This window comes from Acanthochromis polyacanthus, chromosome 17 (genome assembly GCF_021347895.1).
Source record: "Acanthochromis polyacanthus isolate Apoly-LR-REF ecotype Palm Island chromosome 17, KAUST_Apoly_ChrSc, whole genome shotgun sequence".
NCBI classification, from domain to species: Eukaryota; Metazoa; Chordata; class Actinopteri; family Pomacentridae; genus Acanthochromis; species Acanthochromis polyacanthus.
Window position 1 is genome coordinate 7,148,411 of NC_067129.1, and position 8,432 is coordinate 7,156,842.

At 40.7% G+C, this 8,432-nt stretch overlaps 1 long non-coding RNA gene across 1 annotated transcript; it reads left to right on the top strand.

Moving 5' to 3' along the window:
- Positions 1–321: 321 nt before the first annotated feature.
- LOC127530591 (uncharacterized) lies at positions 322–7,996 on the top strand. Its single transcript, XR_007937235.1, has 2 exons — positions 322–516; positions 7,486–7,996. It is a non-coding gene; the product is annotated as an uncharacterized LOC127530591 (long non-coding RNA).
- Positions 7,997–8,432: the final 436 nt, after the last annotated feature.

Here is an 8,432-nt window from a genome sequence, read left to right on the forward strand (position 1 = left end):
AGTGATGTTTTGATTATGTGTTCTTCAGCTTGTGACATGCTGTTTGCAGATCCCTTTCCCCAAACAAGACGTGCATGCAACATGTTGTGACTGCAGAGCAGACCAACATAGTATATTTTCAGTATAAACAATCAGAATTAAGAAATTATTCACAGACTGGAAGCATATATGAAGAATGTAATCTGGGAAGACCTTGAATAACCTCCAGGAGGCAGAGAATGAATAGCAGCTGAGCCACAGAGACCACCATGGAGACCTGGAAAGAGGTCGAACTTCACACAAGAGCCAAAACCGAGGCACACCATTCATTCAGAAGGGAGACAGGAACCAAATGCACACAGCTGAGAGAGACAGGCAACAGAGGCCAGGCTAAATCTCTTGGAGCAGATTTAAAACATCTGGAACGAGGCTCTGACAGCCAGAGGAAAGAGAAAAACGTCCCGGGACGGTTGATGCTCCAGCGCAGAGAAACCTGAGAGAAAAAGGGATGATGGGTGTGAGAAAACAGGGAGAGAGGTAAGAGAGAGCGCTGCTGGTGTCAATTAAACTTGTAGGTTTGTGGGGTTTATTAGATCTTTTTGTCAAAACAAAGAACAGAAAAGAGCTGTAAACTCATCAAGTGTTTTATTAGGACACCCAGTTGGATAACTCACTGCAGCCAGGGCATGAAGTTAGCGTTCGTATCCTGATATAGGGGAATTGTGAGGAGAGACGGGTGAAGAGCACACTGCTCTCCTATTCACTGGTATGTATCAAGCAAGGGGGAGGAGAACCCTGAGGCCCAGTTACATGATACATACAAGGATCTGTATCAGCTATACCATTCTGTAACACATAAGAAACAAAAATGAAATACTTAGTTGAGATGCTGTTTACATTCTCTTTGAGCAAACCACCGATTTCACAGGTTGTGTAACTTTTAATGAGACATACTGTACAGCTAATAACAGTTCAAAGAAGGACAGCGAGGCAACGACATGAGTGGTAAACAAAAAAAAAGGGTGGTGGTGGTGGTTGGGGGAGGTTTCGCTCTCTGTATACCTTTCGGGTGACATCTGCACGATGCCAGTAACAGCTAGCGACATGAAATGCAAGCCTATTGTTGCTGGCATTCCAAGTAAAAAGTCAAGTAATGAGCGTTTCCTTAGCATCGCACAGGAAGGCCGCATTTTAAGGGTTATATTAAATGGAAGATCAGGACGCACTGTTTCTCTCGTTATGTTTCTCAACCAGAAAACTCAATTTGGATTTCTGGATATCTGACGGAAGAATGGAAATTGCATGTGATGCAAGAGAGATTGTGCAAGATTGTATACATGTGTGTTGGTCTTTTTTTTTAACTGCAAATTCTCTCAACCTCTCACCCACCTTTAGACTCAGCACAAGTTCCCGTCTGCATCGAAACCCAATCATTAACATACTCAGCATCAGTCCTAACAACACACACACACGCATGCAAATGTGGCACGGCACAGACACCCACGGGGGGAGGATGAGACAGAACAGTAAATGTTTGAGCAGGTAAACATATAAAAGATAAGAATGAGTCTGGTGCACTTACTGTACTATTACAAACATCCGGAGGGGGAAAAACAGCCAAACTGCTGCTGCTGCACATTCAAAACAGTTGAGACAGTTGAGTAAGGGACTGTTACTGTAGTTTCCCCAAAGGATGCCGTTGTGGTAAAGTCAGACGGAAAGTTAATGCTTTCAGTGTGACCTTTGGGCTCAGTTGGTGCATATAAATTAACGTAGGAATTCAGAAATCAGTACTCAGGAGTGTAATAAATAAGAAAAGTAAAGAAAAAGTCACAGCTGTGTCACTACCAAACATACATAATGTGAGTAGTGTCAAAAAAGAAAGAAGAAGAACTTGATACTAATGCAGACTTTGTTCTCTAGCGAGGCAGGAGAGTGAAGTCTTTTCTACTTGCTCCAACACAATCAGGCAAGCCAACCATTAACAGGCCTTAATAATGCAGCCACTTTAATAATCCACGAGCAGTTGTTAAATCTCCTTTGCATCCTTTCCTTCTCCTTTCTGTCTTTTTTTCTTTTAACAAACAGAGCAATTAAAACACTCTGCAAAGGTGAAAAGGGTCGTTTTAAAGGGTCAGGGATCATTAAGTCCATCTGGGGAGTGTCTGAGAATCTGCTCTAAAAATACATAGCGTCTGGCGACTAACATTTCACTTTTAAACTATAGATGTGCGAAAATTCTGTGTTAGTGTTGGAATCAGCATGTGATTGATATGGTGGTTAGAGAGGCGGTAAAGGTTTTCGGTCTGCTGCTTCTCCACATAGTTCAGTGTTGTTGCAGTATCCTAAACAGCTTCACACACATTTTTGTGCATGTATGTCATGCAGTTTTCAACATGAGGTAAGTCTGAAAGATAATTTGTAACAGATCAACCTTTTAACATCAGGTGTAGTGGATTTAAACAGCCTTGGTGAGGTACTGTAAATGTTGTTCCGACCGGTTATCTGATCTCCTTCCCTTAAAGCTCCATGTGATCAGCAGTGAATGAAGCAACGAAACCCGATGTCACCCTTACCTGTTTGAATTTCTGCCTTATTGAAAGCTTCTGTAACTCTACACTTAGCTGTTTTCTTGATCTGATAACCTGTTTGGACCAGATGTTCTGAGAGCAAAGCAGAGGAGAACAGGTTTTTATTGCACGTAGGAATGGATGCTTTTACATTTGAACTGTTCGTTGCAGTGGTAAAAGATTTTTATTTCTTATTCATTCCTGTTTCAGCCTCAACAACGTGGGCTGGCCCAAAGCATCAGTCATCTAAACGATGGAAATTTACTGCGCTGTTGTCTCACAAACCTCAAGGCAACCAACACCGGTGCTATTGTGAAGGTTTTAGTGCAGAGATACGGCAATAAGACAATGAAAGAGAAAGGAAAAAAAACTTGTAAATGAGTCCAGTAACTAGTTAAAGTGAATGATCTTTTCTCCCAGCTACACTAAACAGACAGTTAATGTGCTGTAGTGTCACTCGTCTGAACAGAGCAAGCCTTTGATAGCAGTTAGACTTCATATGCTGCCTAAATTACATAACACAGCATGAAAATGAAACTCACCGTTGGGTTCTGGCATTGCAGCGACTGACTCACCAGTCAGCACAGCCCAAAGCAAAATGTGATGCGTCTGATGTGTTAATGGTCAGGTAGACTGGAAGTACTGTGCCATTTTCTAGAGACTCTCAGGCAAAATCTAGAATATTTAAGCAGCTTTTGTGTTGTATTGTCAGGGCGCTAAATTGTACTGTTAAAACAAAAGACTTCAAACAAACTAAACTGTTCACTGAAGTAGATACGCAAAAGTTTAATTAAAATGATTTTAAAATTTTGCAGAATAATACTGGATAGCATAAATAATATACTATTTATACATCAAAGTGCTTTGAAAAGATTCACTGAATAATTACAGCAAAGTTAATGAGGTTTGAATATGTAGGGTCAATATGCTGCAGTCAGGAGAATAGCATTGTTTTGCATCTTCTGACTAATCTAATATTCACAGCAATGAAACAGTTGATCTGAATTATTGACAAATATTGGAAATGTGTTCTTGATATAATATAGATGATATTATCTTGATATTATGAAATTAAGAGGCTCAGTTTCTCTAACTTTAAGAGTCAGAAGAAGGCTAAACAGACAAAACAGCATACTGATTAATACTGTAAGCCAGAAGAAAGCAATGAATGATTAGTTTTGTGCCACATCAACACCTAATTTATTAGATTATCTTACTATATGTTTTTCCCCATGTATTCTCCTGAATTCTAAGGTGAACTGGGGCCATGCTGCACAGTGATTCTGTACTTTAAATTAAACTGATAGATTGAATCGAAATAGCCAAGTTTTCCGTCAAAAGCAGCTTTCATCGGTGAAATTGACAACAGAATATGCGTGAATATATATGGACAGGAAAGCCGACGCTTTTCAGACGGGATAATCCTATCTCATTCCTGCAACCCTCATTAGGTTCTTTGCTTGTTTTGTTTTTAGGGCTTTGCCAGCTGTTGTTTTCACAGCTGATGTGTGGCAAACAGATGTTCTATTTAACAGGGTGACTCACTCGCTCACCTGGCAATCAGAGAGGCAGGGAGGCCGGGAGAGACAGATCCCACTCTCTTGTTCTTTTATGGAGGAGAGAAAGAGAGTGAAACAGGATCAGGTAATAAATCCTCAGTTTTATGTAAATGGATTATAGAGGTTTCACAGCCACTGCACCTAAAAAAAGGAAAAAAGACAATCCTAACAAAACACCAGCCCCGAAAAACAAAGGGACAAATTCACTATGAAGTATGTTGTTCAAAATGCATCATATCACACGTTTAAATATACTTAAAAATATAGAAAAATCTAACACAAAACAACATAAAAACATGGGTTTAGGAGAGTGCAGGGCAACTCTTTTTGATGAAGGTGCTTTTGTCGCAACGCTGTTTACATCCTACAGTAGTCTGCAGTGTTTTGCCCTTGTGATTCTGTTGCATAAGATGTCAACAAAGTGAGTGTTTTATGTGTGAGCTTGTACTTGGATACAGAATCCAGACAGTTTGTTTTCCCAATATATCATCAACACACTTTCTCCACAGAATATGAAAAGAACTGATTGTGTGCAGGCATGAGGAGGAGTAGGGCAGGGTCTGGTGTTAAAGTGTTGATAACTGATGAGCTACATTGCAATAGCTTTCAACAATCTGCAAGAAAATGAGGACAATTTAAAGGAAGCAAAGATATATCATTATGTCATCTACATCCTTTTAATTCAAACACAGAGCCAGGGTTTGAATTTATTTCAAACATGGTCATTTTACGAACAAGTTCTCACCTTTTTCCTGTAGTGGTACCAGCTATAGCACGTTAGAAGTCAAACAGTGAACTGCAACCATGGCAACATAATATGTGCTCATTTCAAGCTCGAAAAATGGTCCCTACTTTCTCTTTTTGTCTAATTTCTTGCATTTTGAGGAACAGCTGACTTGTCTTTTTGATTACCGTCATCTACAAAAGAAACGACATGTGAATACGAAGCAAACACATCTCTGATCTCAGTGCTTGCTGCAGCTCACTGCAGCTACAAGTGAAGAATAAGTGGAAGATCTCAGCAGGGTCTTACTTTAAACAACCATTCCATCATCCTTACTCCATGTCCTCCATCTGAACTTATGCTCCTGCTTCGTTTCCAACATCCTTTCCATCCCGACTACAGTGCGTGTGCAGTGCATTTGTGCGTTTATTTGATTGCACGCAGATTTTTGATTTCATTTCATTTGCAGCTCCGATTCCAGCTCAATTTTCTACTGGCAAAGCTGTCACCATGGATACATGCTGTGTGGCGACCTTTTGGGGTCAGCCTATGATGTGCTAAGTGGTCGGTTTACGCTAAGCGCCAAAGATGTGGCTTAGTGCAGGGTTGTGTTCACACAAAGGAAAACGCACACACACCACACACACACACACACACACACACACACACACACACACACACACACACACACACACACACACACACACACACACACACACACACACACACACACACACACACACACACACACACACACACACACACACACAAGCATCCACTTGCTCTCACACCCACATGCACAGACAGGCCAGGGTGTAACCTTCGCAATCTTTTAGCAGTGCCGACAAATTCGAATCAGGAAACGACAGTAGTGTCCTGGCAATAAACCTTGTTTACTAAAACCCTTGCAGTTAGACCAGCTGGAAGAGAAGAGGATATTATCTGAAAAGCTGGCAGATGTTGTCTGAGAAAACGCCAGTCTTAGGTCACTGAGATTTAACACCAAAATTACACAAAAGAAGGTTGCCAACCAACCAAATGATCAAAACCGACTGCATTCTGCCAGAGGTGCTCGTCTCCACTCTCGTAATCGTAAAAACCCTGGCAGTCAAGCTGAGCCTCTGCTTTCAAAGGAAGCAAAAGAATCTGAAATTCAAGGAGGGAGAAAGTGAGGTGTATCTGTTTGAGGATGTTGATTTGTTGTTTATTAACAGTGAAAGAGATATCATAGCTTATGTGTGGGGCAGTTTTGAGTGGATTGCTCAGCGGCTGCTGATTTTAGGCAAAAACACTTGAAGATGAACCTGGCTGCACAATGTGTAGACATCATTTCCTGTGACAAAAAATCTTCGTATAGCTTATGGTAAGTAGTATCAGATTGATGTACAGAAAGCTGTAGTGAATTCATTTTGAGCTCCTGTATTTTCTTTATTATATAATTCCAAACATTCTATTTTTTAAACATTAAGTTGTGGTTATCAGCACTATTTTAACATCGGATCAGATTACTTTGTGTAACAGGAAAAAAGCTGTTTATAGAGGGACATATCATATTTAATTCTCACCTGCTTCTTTTTTCAGATTGGTGGAGATCAAATTTGAGCCTTAACGAAAACAAATGTGTCACTTACATTTATCAGTGGCCACAAGCTACAAGTAAACACACATTTCTCCTGGATGTGTAAATAAGCAACACTTTATCAATGTTCTGTGGTGATAATATATTTGTGTTGGGGCATAGTTTCTTCTGTTGCCCCTGTTTGGCACAAACAAGTCAGTTAATATATTAAGTCTTGCAAAACTGATTAAACAATACAAGTAGTTTAAGGGCATGGATTTAAGGAACTGAGCTGTTCAGGTTTGGACATTTTATCTGTTCAACTATTAATCAAAAATACTAGAGATATTATCTAAACATGGATGTAATGATTAGCTTTAGCAATATAGCATTATTCAATGTCAGGATTCCTTCATCTGTTTGTTCCAACCCTCCACTCTGGCTCATTCTTTCACCTTCATACTGCAATCTTCTCTACACCACTGCCAACATACAACGATAGGAGGGGGACGACAGGCAGTTTACAGGGATCGGTGCGATTGAAGTGTCCATTAAAAGAAATGAGGTGGGTGTTAGTTCACAGGCAGTGTGCTGCTTCACAAAGGTGAAGATGAGCTGTGATTCACATTGTAATGAGTCAGCACCTCAGAGGAGTAAAACGTTGGAAACACCAACCTTGAGAAACACAGGGCGCTCCATTAAAAAAGCATAACTTCCTCCTTTTGTAATTATGTATTTTGGAGTGATTTAAAACAAAAAAAAAAGTGATTCATACGCAGCTTCAAGAATACAAAGAAGGCACCAACAAACTCTTTTTGTCAGGCTGACGCCAGCCAGGCCTGAATAGTTTTAATTTTTCTCCCCTGCCCTTTTTTTTTGGTATCTCCAGCAGCAAGGCTGCAGGTGTTTTTTATTGACTTAATCAGTGAGATCTGCGACAGGTGGTGTGCCTGCTATTGGTGCTGCTTAAAGGGAGACGCCAGCCACTCTTCTGTGCCGGATCATAGCCAGTGCTCGTAGGGTTCACAGCTTGTGCAGTATTTCTCAGTTGCCAAAGCTTTTCGCTAAACTCTCCTGTCCTCCATTTCCTTTCAGTTGGATTACCGGTTCCTGTGGCTGCTTACCTGTTAAACCACCTCGTCTCCTCTCTACCTCGGCATACCGCTGACTTCAGTTTCCAGCCCTGTCGTGGACCCACCCCAAGCATCTCCATCTTTGGTGTATAAGTTTTTAGTCTTTTGGACTTTGAAAGAAAGTGTAGAGTTCTCCCCTTGTCTTCCCAGTAATTGATCGGAGTTTGAATTACAGAAGAAATTTCAGTGAGCCTTGTTGGCTTTGAATCTTGTAGTTTGGTTAAAGTAAAGAATTTGAGATTGTAGTGACCGTTATAGAACCTGAGTGACTTACAGCATTTTCTCTGAGTATTGAGTAATTGAAGTTAATGAGAGCCCAACATTCGACGGCGTTTTCAGTTCATCGAATTTTCTTTCGTCAGCCACCAGTAGGTTTAGACATTTACAGCCAGAGCTGTCGCTTTCAGTTTTTTCCTTAACCCTTTGTTTGTGTGTAGTAATTCCGTTTCTTTAGAATAAAAGCTTGTGTTGCATTTACGGTCGCTGTGTATTCTCTGCTCCTGAGCTCACCCCAGTTTTCCTGACACTTTTCTAACAAAGGCCTCTAAGTGTTTGGGGATCTGGGGGAAAATTACAAAACACATGATGCAGACAATACACGATAGTCATCTCTGAATGCTCCATTTTTTTTTTTTGCCATGCACGTCATGATTTTTCTCCTCTCACCATTCTTGCTATGTGTTGCATTATAAATGTGCCCATCTCATTTATTAGTCATCAAAGACTGAGCTAGATTTATGCCGGAGGGAGGGGTTGGCGGTGGGGGTCACACAAATAGGCAAACCCACACATTTCCCAAATGGGAAAACAGTCTTGTGGGATGACGGTGATGTGATGAGTCACACAGTAGCAAAGCCATCTAGACGGAAACTCTACACCACAGTTTCCATCACGGATCAGAATGTCTCC